Source organism: Culex pipiens, chromosome 3 (genome assembly GCF_016801865.2).
Source record: "Culex pipiens pallens isolate TS chromosome 3, TS_CPP_V2, whole genome shotgun sequence".
NCBI classification, from domain to species: domain Eukaryota; kingdom Metazoa; phylum Arthropoda; class Insecta; order Diptera; family Culicidae; genus Culex; species Culex pipiens.
The window spans coordinates 37244186-37257006 of NC_068939.1; the positions used below are offsets into that span (position 1 = coordinate 37244186).

The 12821-nt window shown below is 31.4% G+C and overlaps 2 protein-coding genes and 1 long non-coding RNA gene across 5 annotated transcripts in view; 1 reads left to right on the forward strand and 2 right to left on the reverse strand.

Moving 5' to 3' along the window:
• LOC120415813 (uncharacterized) overlaps positions 1 to 12821 on the forward strand; it is a 251245-nt gene that overhangs the window by 155490 nt on the left and 82934 nt on the right. The gene's annotated exons all lie outside the window — the stretch shown is intronic.
• LOC120415810 (HIV Tat-specific factor 1) overlaps positions 1 to 12821 on the reverse strand; it is a 169934-nt gene that overhangs the window by 31462 nt on the left and 125651 nt on the right. The gene's annotated exons all lie outside the window — the stretch shown is intronic.
• Positions 5387 to 6095, reverse strand: LOC120415814 (uncharacterized). The gene is made up of 2 exons (XR_005605268.2): positions 5688 to 6095; positions 5387 to 5594 (listed from the first exon to the last, which is right to left on the reverse strand). It is a non-coding gene; the product is annotated as an uncharacterized LOC120415814 (long non-coding RNA).

A 12821-nucleotide genomic window follows, 5' to 3' on the forward strand; every position in this document is an offset into this window, starting at 1 on the left:
AGAGAAAAAAAACACAAATTTCCCACGTTAGCGAACGATTCGTCCAGAAGATGTGTAAAGTGTTTACACGCTTGCGACACGAGCTGCTGCTGCTGCTGAAGCAAGTGGAAATTTATTCATGGAATAACTGATTCGGAATTGATGGTTGCTGGTCCAGAAGCACGACCGGGTCCGTCGAACGACCCTTTACGGTATTATCCTTTTCGTTTGGGGGACGACAATCGGTCCACCCACCAGAGCGACACGTTCTTGATTTGTAAACTTTTCGTGGTCGTAAAATGAGCTTTTACGGGCTGAAATGAGTTTGGTCAAGAACATTTTGGGTTAGTTTTGCAAGCTTTCCGAATTTATTTGACACTTTTTTATGCAGAAGTTTTTTACACTTGAAAGATTATTATTTTTACAACTTAAGAATATACAAAATAAATTAAGTAACAAAACAAATATAAATAAAGAAAAAATCCAAATTTAAAATCTAGGGAGTCTAAAACTGTGTAATCAACCACGTTTCTTTTCAAACATATAATTTAAAAAAAACGAAAAAATATTAAAAACGGTGTGAGTTTTACAACTAAAAATTTAAAACCCGATCAATAATTACGGTCACGGTTATTAAAAAAAAAAATGAGTCTCAAATTAAATTTTGAAAATATTGAACTTGTCTTATTCGATTAGGTGTGGTGCCCCAATGGGACTGCCCCATAAGTTACTTTTATTTTTTGTTGAAATCTGGCAACTGTACCGAAAGATGTGGTCACTTAACCCTCTGCAACCCAACCCCGCCTTCAGACGGGCTTCGATTTTCAAAATCGCCAAAAATCGATTTTACAACCAATTTTTGATCTTTGAAAAGCATTGAAAAGAAAATCTCTTAAAATTTTAGAAAATTTATGGGTTGGAAGTTTAATTTGTTTTATGTGACTTTGCCAATGTTTTTTTTAGGGGTTAACTTTGGCTGTGTTTTGTACTAAAATGTCCTATATTTTAAGTAAAAAGAAGTATGCAGTAATTTTTCTAGTGTCCCAGACTCTACCTCTACGCATTTTATAGCAGAAAATGTGAAAAACAAGCAAAAAATTTAAAAAGTGACTTTAAAAACATGAAAAAATTAGATAAGCAAAATATAATTATCAGAGGTGGTAGAATAAATACTACCATAAACAAACATAAACTTAACAAGATAAATGCAAATTAAAATACTAAAAATGAAACAAGAAAAACATAAAACAAGAGAAGTTAAGTTTTTCGTAAAAAAAAAATTGCTCAAAATAACCTCCTGAACACGGAAAAAATTAAAAAAAAACGAAAAAAATTGGGCAGTAGAAGATTATGTGATAATTGTACACGGAAAAAATACTCATTTTCTTTTATTGAGGTTTCGAGTTTGTTTTTTTACATTTTCTTTCGATTTTTGTTATGTATTTTGGTGGAAAAAAAACGTGCCAACTTTTGAGCTATAGGGTATGCCTGACGCTTTGGTTTTCGCATTTTTTCGCGTTTTTCGTATCAAAAAATTTCACGAAAAAGCTTCCAACAATATTTTTTTGGATGTAAAATTGTTTCAAGAATAAAAATTATTTACAATTGGAATATTGAATAAAAAGGAGAATAGTTTCCTGGGTTGTTGTGCACCCTTAAGTTTGAGCAATTCTCTACAAAATTTGAAAATGATTCATTTCTTTTTTTTAAATTCAGATGAAACATTTGGGGAGGGTTGCCTGTGTCTAAAGAAGGCATTTTGCGTTATTGGTACATCCAATTTTGGCAGCTGTCCATACAAAAAAAAAGCTGCTTGAAAATATGTGTCTTGGAAAGGTATTTTCTGATCGATGGTGCCTTTAAAAAAGTTATAAGTGGTTATGAAGACAACCCAGAAAAATATGGTACACTCATAAAAAAATTACCCCACTTTTTTTAAATCATAAAGTTAATTTCACAAAATCCGCATTTTAATTTTTGAATGAGGACTGCTCCAGAAAAAAATTAAACAAGGAATTTTTTGATGATTTAATGGTCAAGCAGCGCCGTACCTAGGGGTTGGCGCAGTTGGCGACCGCCAAGGGCGCCAGCCCTTGGGGGGGCGCCGAAATCTGTGATTGTACTTATTTTTAATGTCAGTTATAACATCCTTATTAGGTATTTAAAAGAGAAACGGTGCCAAAATATAAAGTATAACTACAAATTACTAGATAATTTAGTTTAACATATAATAAAGAAATAATGATTAAGGGGCGTCAAAATCAATTGCATATTTTTTTTTTAATGCTTAATTTACTTTGTCATCAAAGAAGGGGCAGGGCGCTGAAGTGGCAGAAAGATCAAGGAGTTATGGAAGAGCTTTTCAAAACTAATACAGCGTTAAAGTTTGGAACGTTATACAATGAAGTTTAAGCCATACCTTCCAGACTAAAATATTGTCCAACTGTATGTTATTTTCACGTTGTTGTCATATTTTGAACTTCTTTAAAATAGGAATTATTTCTAGATTTTTTTAAGTAAGCCTATATGCAAAATTTAGATTTTTTGCTTTTTGGGTGTTTTTTAAACCGCCTTGAATCAGAAGTATTTAGAAACTTCCAAAAAGCTAAAAATGAATATTTTGTTCATAGGATAGAACCTTTTTTTAAAAAAAAAACTCTAGTTTTTAGCATTGAAACATATAATTTTTGTTTTAAAATTTAGACATTCTCGAGATTGAAAAAATGGCATTTGAAATATTTTCAGCACTATTACCCTTTTATAAGCAACTTCGTGCAATGAAATTTGCCTACGGTTTTTCGAAATACAAGAGTTTTAAAAAAGGAAAACTGATGTAAATGTTCATCAATAAAATCAACAATATTTTTTCAAGAAAAAAAATGTTTTACAGAACACACAAGCTTCTCTGAATCTCATTTTCTATTTTAAGCTTAACCGGTGTTGACAAATTTCTACACACTTAGATTTTTCACAATTTATTGATTAATTTTTCTGGCTGTTCAATAGCGTGGCTCACGGTTATATGAAAAAGACAAAAGCATTCAATTTCGAACGCCTCTACCGGAATGTTGAAGCAATATGGCCCTAGAAGCTAGCTTTAATTTTTGAGCGTATTTGGTTAAGGTTTAGTACTTCCACCATTGACCTGAAGTTAGTATGGAACTTCAAAAATTTACTATGGGAATGTTTCAGTTTTAACCTCTTCTTAGAGAAAGTTTCTCAAAACCTTATCAAATTTTCCTATACTTAGGTTTCATACAGATTTTGATCCCAGGAACAACTTTGTAAAACATCGCAAAGCGCTAGAAATTGATCCTGAAAAGATACAGGATATTTTATGAAGTATGGAAAAAATATAACGTGCTCTAAAAATTTGTGATGTTCTACAAAGTTGTTCCCCGGTTCAAAACCTATAAGAAACCTTTAATTTGAGAATAAAAATTATATAGGGTATAGGAAAACTTTCTCGAAGATGAGTTAAAAAGTGAAAAATAAATTAATTAAATTTATTTAAGTTTCATTATAACTTCAGGACTAGAGTGGAACAACTAAACATTAACCAAATGCTATAGTATTTGTAAATTCCATTTGAGGTACTAGAAATTAAACATTTTTGTCTTTTTCATATATCCGTGAGCCACGCTACTGTTCAAGTGTTATTTCGCCAAAATTTACACATTTACCTTTTTAATCGTCTAAAAACCTCTGATAATGAGAAACTATTTAGAACTTTATTTTCAGAAAAATTAGTTTCAGTTAAAACCAAACAAATAATATTTTATCAAGATTAGGAAATATTCATACAGCTTTGTTAAAAAACAAACAATTTTCTAGAATATGGAATTTAATTTTATGAATTAAAAATAAATTTAAAAAATATCAATGAAAAAAATCAATGAACTACAAAATTTAACAAAAAAAAACATAAAATATATTCCAGACGCCCAGTATGGGCGAATCTATGAAAAATAATAAAAATTACTTATTTTCATATTTTTCATCAAATATAATTCTATAATTATTATCATTTAAATAAGTTTCATCATGAATTGCGCTGGATTTTGAATGATTTTTTTAATTTTGAAGAAGGATTTTTCTTTATCTAATTAAACCGAAATTTCAATTCTAAGCATTTATCTGAAAAATAAATAAAGAAAACAAACCCTGCTATTTTTATCTGTTTTATGAAATCTGAGAAAATATTCAGCCAACTTAATTCCTTCAATAAATTTTCAATTCAACCTATCTCAAATCAATTTGAAAAATAAAACTATAAAAATACTGTGTTTCTGATTTTAACCATAACAAGGTCTCCCATTGCAACTATACAATCAAAACTCATTGAAGTAATCATTGAAAAATAACATCAGTTTATCAAAATGCTTGTAATTTTGGGTGGGGCGCCAAATTGATGCTTCGCCAAGGGCGCCGTGGACCCAAGGTACGGCTCTGTGGTCAAGTAATGATTTTTTAAGGGGTTACATACATATAGAAAATCACAAAATTTCATATTATAGAAAATTTATTAAATCCACTAAAAAGATGATTTTCAATCACTCCCAGGGTTGCCAGGTCAAAATCAAAAAAATCTGACCAGGTACTGAAAAAAAATCTGTCGAAATCTGGCCCAGATAATGAGATAACTTTAATCTGGCTGGCACTTGAAAAATCTGGCAAGAGGAAGAGACGATTTGAGCTAAAAAAAATGCCATGCGCAAAGCAAACTGTCTAACTTTCTGACTGTTTTTCTCTAAATACCAAGTTAATTTACGGGTGCCACTCGTTTTTTGAAACTGCTAACTTCAAATAGATATATCTCGGCAATGCTACAGTCAAATGTCTTCAAATTTGTTTTTATAATAGATGAAAATGTATATTTTTATGCCCTCAAAACAGATTTAAAAAAAAAGTACAAGTATGTGGTCATACCACCCTCTAACATTTTTGCCGATTTACATGTATGTAACCCCTTAAGGCTCTAAAAGGCGTCATTCCCGATCGGACATTTGGCGGCCATCTTTGTTTAAGAAAAACATTCAAATTTTGATTCAGAAATGTTTCAATCAAAAAACGGGTTTCTTTACGTTGTTTGTAGAAGCGTCTTACATATACACGCAACCGAGATCGGCGGAAATTTGTGCGGAATCCCTCTCGAACCGCGCGTGAAATGCCTCCACGCACGGACAGGTGAGAAATCCCGTTCGAAGCTTGTGAGGGAAATCCGCTTGAATTATTTCAAGCCTTAAAACCCGAAAACACTTACACAAGGAAACCCATTTTTATTGGTATTAGTGTTTATCCGTCTTTTGTGTATGTATTGGTGAGCTTTAATTGCGTGTGTATGTGTGTGTGCCAAGAAAGTCGTTCTTCTTTTAATTGTTCTTTTTCGAAATAAAAGCTGTAGAAATTAATTATTTCACTTTTTTATTCATGATTTTTTATCCAAAGCATCACTTTTCACCTATTCCACACATTATTTCATTTATCCTGCCTGTTCCTGCCGGAGTTCTGGTATCAGCTCACCGAAAATCCTTCGTCGTGGTCAAATCCGCGTTTTTTGACATCACTATCAGCGCGAACAGCATTCCGAAGGTTTTCCGAATCAGCAGCCGAACCTGAAAACAAAACCAAAAAAAACATCAATTTTCTAACTTTATAATTCTCACAAATGGGACTTTTCTTGTCTCAAAACGATTATAAAAGCTTACCTGCTTTACAATACATAATTATTGACCGAGTTTTTCCAATTTTATTCGAAAACCAACTGTTTTTTGCTGATTTCTGTCGTCACACGACCGCCATAAAAAATCACAAGAGCAAGACGGCTGGGCTGTCAGTGACGGCGGTGGCTGCTCTGAGTGTGTGCGAGTATTTGTGAGTTTTGATTTTGACAAAGGGCAGTTCCTAAGCAACGGTTACTGCTTGTTTTGATTTGGAGCAATCCCAAAACTACGTAGATACATTTTTACTGTCCATTTTTTTCACTTGTTACAGGTTCTCATTATTTTAACTTTCAAGCAATTGTAATAGTCCAAAGGCCGTTGCAATTGTAAAATTGTAAAATTGTAAAATTGTAAAATTGTAAAATTGTAAAATTGTAAAATTGTAAAATTGTAAAATTGTAAAATTGTAAAATTGTAAAATTGTAAAATTGTAAAATTGTAAAATTGTAAAATTGTAAAATTGTAAAATTGTAAAATTGTAAAATTGTAAAATTGTAAAATTGTAAAATTGTAAAATTGTAAAATTGTAAAATTGTAAAATTGTAAAATTGTAAAATTGTAAAATTGTAAAATTGTAAAATTGTAAAATTGTAAAATTGTAAAATTGTAAAATTGTAAAATTGTAAAATTGTAAAATTGTAAAATTGTAAAATTGTAAAATTGTAAAATTGTAAAATTGTAAAATTGTAAAATTGTAAAATTGTAAAATTGTAAAATTGTAAAATTGTAAAATTGTAAAATTGTAAAATTGTAAAATTGTAAAATTGTAAAATTGTAAAATTGTAAAATTGTAAAATTGTAAAATTGTAAAATTGTAAAATTGTAAAATTGTAAAATTGTAAAATTGTAAAATTGTAAAATTGTAAAATTGTAAAATTGTAAAATTGTAAAATTGTAAAATTGTAAAATTGTAAAATTGTAAAATTGTAAAATTGTAAAATTGTAAAATTGTAAAATTGTAAAATTGTAAAATTGTAAAATTGTAAAATTGTAAAATTGTAAAATTGTAAAATTGTAAAATTGTAAAATTGTAAAATTGTAAAATTGTAAAATTGTAAAATTGTAAAATTGTAAAATTGTAAAATTGTAAAATTGTAAAATTGTAAAATTGTAAAATTGTAAAATTGTAAAATTGTAAAATTGTAAAATTGTAAAATTGTAAAATTGTAAAATTGTAAAATTGTAAAATTGTAAAATTGTAAAATTGTAAAATTGTAAAATTGTAAAATTGTAAAATTGTAAAATTGTAAAATTGTAAAATTGTAAAATTGTAAAATTGTAAAATTGTAAAATTGTAAAATTGTAAAATTGTAAAATTGTAAAATTGTAAAATTGTAAAATTGTAAAATTGTAAAATTGTAAAATTGTAAAATTGTAAAATTGTAAAATTGTAAAATTGTAAAATTGTAAAATTGTAAAATTGTAAAATTGTAAAATTGTAAAATTGTAAAATTGTAAAATTGTAAAATTGTAAAATTGTAAAATTGTAAAATTGTAAAATTGTAAAATTGTAAAATTGTAAAATTGTAAAATTGTAAAATTGTAAAATTGTAAAATTGTAAAATTGTAAAAATGTAAAATTGTAAAATTGTCAAAATGTCAAAATGTCAAAATGTCAAAATGACAAAATCTAGCAAAACAATGTAATTGGGCCGATGTCGAAGTGTAAACAAAGAGTCTATCCTGCTCGATCCTGATGTAAACATCAACTGACGTGAGCAGGATAGACTCATTGTTTACACTTCGACATCGGCCCATTTACATTGTTTTGCTTGAAATGTCAAAATGTCAAATTGTGAAATTGTGTAATTGTCAAATTGTCAAATTGTCAAATTGTCAAATTGTCAAATTGTCAAATTGTCAAATTGTCAAATTGTCAAATTGTCAAATTGTCAAATTGTCAAATTGTCAAATTGTCAAATTGTCAAATTGTCAAATTGTCAAATTGTCAAATTGTCAAATTGTCAAATTGTCAAATTGTCAAATTGTCAAATTGTCAAATTGTCAAATTGTCAAATTGTCAAATTGTCAAATTGTCAAAATGTCAAAATGTCAAAATGTCAAAATGTCAAAATGTCAAAATGACAAAATGTCAAAATGACAAAATGTCAAAATGACAAAATGTCAAAATGACAAAGTGTCAAATTGTCAAATTGTCAAATTGTCAAATTGTCAAATTGTCATTTTGACATTTTGACATTTTGACATTTTGACATTTTGACATTTTGACATTTTGACATTTTGACATTTTGACATTTTGACATTTTGTCATTTTGACATTTTGTCATTTTGACATTTTGTCAAAACAATTAAAGAAAACAGTAAATTCGTCAATTGTTCAATCTGTTTGAGTCATGTCACTTCTGCACCACACTGCTAAGTGAATTTGTGCTGATCGGAGATACAAATTAAGCACGCATACTTGTGCACAGCACTGGCGTGTGAGATACAGCTGCCCTTCGAGTGTTTATGTTCCTGGTCAATGAAATTGAAACATTTCGACATTTTCCTGTGATGGTGTGCGTGAATTTTCGAGACCGTTCTATTCGGGAGGGATTTCCTCGCGATTTCAGCGTTGTCCCACACAGCTCAAATTGAGAGGGCCGCCCTCACGGATTTCTCGTTTGCGTGTAGTAATTAATTTTTTTATTTCAATTTACTACATCTGGACCCTTAATTCAGAACCATCATTGACAGTCATTGCCCCAAAGTGAAAGACGCCATCTACGACCTTAAAACAGCGATTTTTCAAAAATATCTTAAAAATGTGAAACAAATTCAGTATCAAGAATATTTTTCGAATGCATGTATATCTTAAGATTTCCTAAGATTTTTCTTTTTTGAACTTTGTTGATACGCTGAGATAAAAAAAAAACAAGAAAAATTTGATTTTCTTATTGTTGCCTAGTTTGCCCTCGTTGATCACCGATATCTTGGAAACCATTGGATTGATTATCAATGGTAAAATTGTTACTTTGCCGAAGATTATTTGCCTGTTTCTGAAATTTTCTGAAGAGATGGCATTTTATGCCCCTTAAAACAAATATAAAAAAATGTGTTTTTGCGGAAATCAATTTTTAAGTAACAAACCAGTTAAACTTTTACTAGCGTGTATCATTTTTTTCGGTGTGGTCCTCATCCGTACACGGAGGAAATTAGCTAAAAAAATGAGAGAAAAAATGGTTCCGAATTTCATGAACAATTTTTCACGATTTTGGGAACTGATTTTTCTCCGTGTACCTACAACGTTGCATTAAAAAATTCACGATCTGGTAACTCTACACTGAAAAAATCTCACATAGCAAAGTCATGTGCTTTTTCACGTGAACTGCTCCAAAAATCAACACGATAATTTGCCATGCTTTTCCCTTGACTTCGATGTGTTTTTCATGTGACATTTATGTGATAATCATTTGAAAACAGCTGATCGCAAGCGAGATTTTTTTCATTCTTTTTTCGCTTGGTGTTCACTTTGGATTCAATGGAATTTCACTTGGATTCGCCCCATACGACTTTTCCCTTGATTTCATAGTGAAAATCACGTGAGATTGAAATGTATTGGTTATTGAAGGTGTTTGATGAAAAATTATTTATTCGTAAGATGGCGACGGACGAAGACGGTCTTATTTGCGTATTTTCTGTCGAATTAATTATTTTACAATAGAGTTGATATTTTTGTGTGTAAATCTCAATCGTACTAGAACTTGTTGGTAAGTATTTTATAGAAAAACAGTGAAAATTGACAAATGTACATAAAGACTAATATGGCAATGAAATTTCAGGAAATAAAACTCCGGCGAAAAGTTGACTCCTGAGTTTATTTTCTCTCAGCACCGACACTGTATTGGCCGATTGATCCGACAACGACGAAATCTGGCTGCGGTACGATTCGGCAATTTCGTGACGTAGTGCTGGGCGACATGGCTTCTCGTCACCCAAGGCCACTCGATCCAGATCATCAAGGTCGAGTTGGTGGAGGCCTCCAAGAACCGCCGTCAGCAGTTTCACGGCTTCAAGTAACTGTTCCTGCTGGTGTGTTACCGGAATATGCTACCAATAAACTGTGCCGTTGTGTACTGTTAATTTCACTTTTTTTTAAGGAAAGTAGTAAGTGGAGTGCAAAAAAAAATGGTTCGAATAATTTGTAATTATTATTTATTTCATGTATCAATAAAAACATGTTAAATAAAACATATAATCGTAGTAAAAAATATTTTAAAATAAATCGAAATATATACAATATTCAGCTCACATAAAAACCACTGGAAAACCATTGCATTTATACTACAAAATCATTTGAAATTCATGTGCACACCCATTCCAAATTCATGTGAACATTCACGTCAAATTCACGTGTTTTGCACTTAGATTTTCCGGTTCACGCGTTGGATTTTTTTCAAGTGATTTACACATGACATTCACATGCTAAGTCGTATGGGGTAGATTCATGTGCAAAACATGTGATATTGCTATGTGCCTTTCTTTCAGTGTATCTCAAGTTAGGTCTATTTAACTGACATTCATACTCTTTTTAAACGCCGCATCCTAGCAATCAGCTTTGATTTCTACACTTTTTTTGACACAAAATCTGTCACCATTTCCTGATGAATATTACCATTTTATTTTTCTGTGTAATTGAATTGCTGACGTGCAAATTTTTTTGTCACTCGCTGTTTAGAAAGACAAGCAAAATTTTTGGTGTTTATTTTCTCTCATAAAAAATAAATTAAGTTAATAACATATTTCAACCATTTTTGATAATTTTATCAATTTCCAATGTATTGACTCAGCTTAAACGGTCACTTGAAATTTTCCACTTTTCAAGATAAAACCCCAACCTGTCCCCCACAAACTGCCGCCGCCATGTGTGTGCATCCAACTGAGCGGCGGGCAGCCTCTCGAAAATTGTTCCCAAGAAAAGCAATTTTCCTCCCAATTGCTCTAATCCGGCTTTGAAAACGTCAAACGTCTCTCCACTGCCGTTGTCTAGTGACGAACCAATCTAAAGAAATACAAAAATTGCCTTCTCAGTAAAAGGTTGGACGGAAAAAAACGCCGACATTGTTCCGACCAGACCGAAAAGCAATAACAATTTTCCAGCTGAGCAGCCACTTGAAAATTACGCTTCTCTTTTTGGGAGGAGGTTCGAGGTTGGTGGGGGGGAAGGTCACGTCTCTTTGTCCTGGCCAACGTAATCTAATTCACCTGTTTCTGCTCAATGAAACGGGCAGAACAATGAGTGAATTGTTCATTGAAATTGGGATTTCCTTCACTTGCCGGTAGAATTTTTTTTTGAAAATAAAAAAAACATTTTCTGTCAAGCAGTTGCCGAATATTCCTACACAGCTCTCAATCGAGGTCCATTCGTCTCAGACGTCCTTCCCGAGACGCTGCACGATTGATGATTTATGATGATCCCTTTCGATGTGCCATATTGGATCGCAGCAGTGCCCCCGCTCTAGGGGAACCTGGACCCGCTTCGACCTTCGAAATGTTCGTTAAATTTGATTCCAATAAAACGGTGATTGCAATTTGATGGGTTTCAATTTGGAAACAAACTTCCAGGAAAAAATAAAATCGGTAAATATCATCAACCCTGTTTCCAGCCTCCCTTCTGGCACCGGAAAAGCTCATCTCAGAAAGACCCAGTTTCCGGATTTTATTTCCTTCTCCTGTTCAATGTCTCGTTAGTATCCACCAGCTGTCTATCTGTCTGTTTCCCAAAAAAAAAAGCTTAACGTTTCGCCCTTCTTTTGCTGCTCTTCATCAAAACCGTATGACAACTTCATCATCCATCATGCTGCTGCTGCTACTTCTCTGCCCGAATAGGTAAAGTTGGTGGAAAAACCACCCAAAGTGAGCAGAAATTTTTCCAATACATTTTCCCGATTTTCCCACACGTCCAACATTACGACTGTCAGCTGCAAATGGTAATGGTTATTTTTTCGTCCTGTTTCGGCTCCTTTAAGCTGTTGGCAACGAAAAAGTTTTGCTTTCCGAGGACGAGAGGACACATAATCGAAATCCAATCGATCATATCTCGGTGCCACCGGGGTTTGGCTTTATATTCGTTTTTCTTGCTCTTTTGAGTTGATAAAAGTTATGCAATATTGCGCGGTGACAGGTTTGCATGTGAGTGCACTTTCGGAGTTTGGGTTTTTAGAAGCCAAACGTATAACTTTATAAAAACTTATGAAGTATGGGCAATTCTACTTCCAACATGACTTGAAATCAATCGCTTTTCACCTAAATCGGATCGCCCCCTTCTTTATGCATCACTTGAAACATTCGCATTTTCTCAAGCAAAATCTAAAAAACTCTGTTTTTTACTGCAATAAATCGGGAATCGTAGAAGAACTAATTTATAAGAAAATTAGACGTGATATCAATCGACGCAATCTATTTTTTGATATAAAAAAAAGTTTTTACAAGGTGGCAACTTAAATCCAATTTTTGAATTCCAGACCTTTTCCGATAAATGGATGTCGTCAAAATTTGGGTTTGGAAATTATTAAAAGAAATGCAGCATATAAAATTATAATAAATACCTCAGTATAACACATTTAATAAATAAGTATTTAAAAGATGATTTTATTCACTTCTGGGAGTTTTTGCATTGTTTTCAAAACAACTAGTTCTTTTAAAATAATTCGATAAAAAACGTCTGTTGGTTTATACATTCTTTTCTTACATAACTTGTGACGTAAGTTCCTCTAAAAATATATTGGTTTTGAATAAAACATGTGTTTTTCAATCTTTATTGCATGATCCAGGTTTGTAAAATCAATTGTTAAAAAATATTCTATGAATTTTCACATTCGTTTTAAAATGCTTAAATCTTTAAAAAAAAAAAGATTTTTGAAAACTAATTTCTCTTGTTTCTACATTCTTTCATACAAAAGTAGTTCTTTCAAAACAAATAGGTTTTAAAAAAATATTTCCATGAGTTTTTGCATTCTTTTAACGGAGCACATCAACAAGGGCTTTTTGCATCATGATGCTTGTTACAAATATTTTAGTATCTTCAAAATTACGGAAATTATCGTTATATTTTTTTATTGATATCCTAAAGTACATTCTACTAAATTTTACGACAAGGTTAAACTATTTTTACAATCA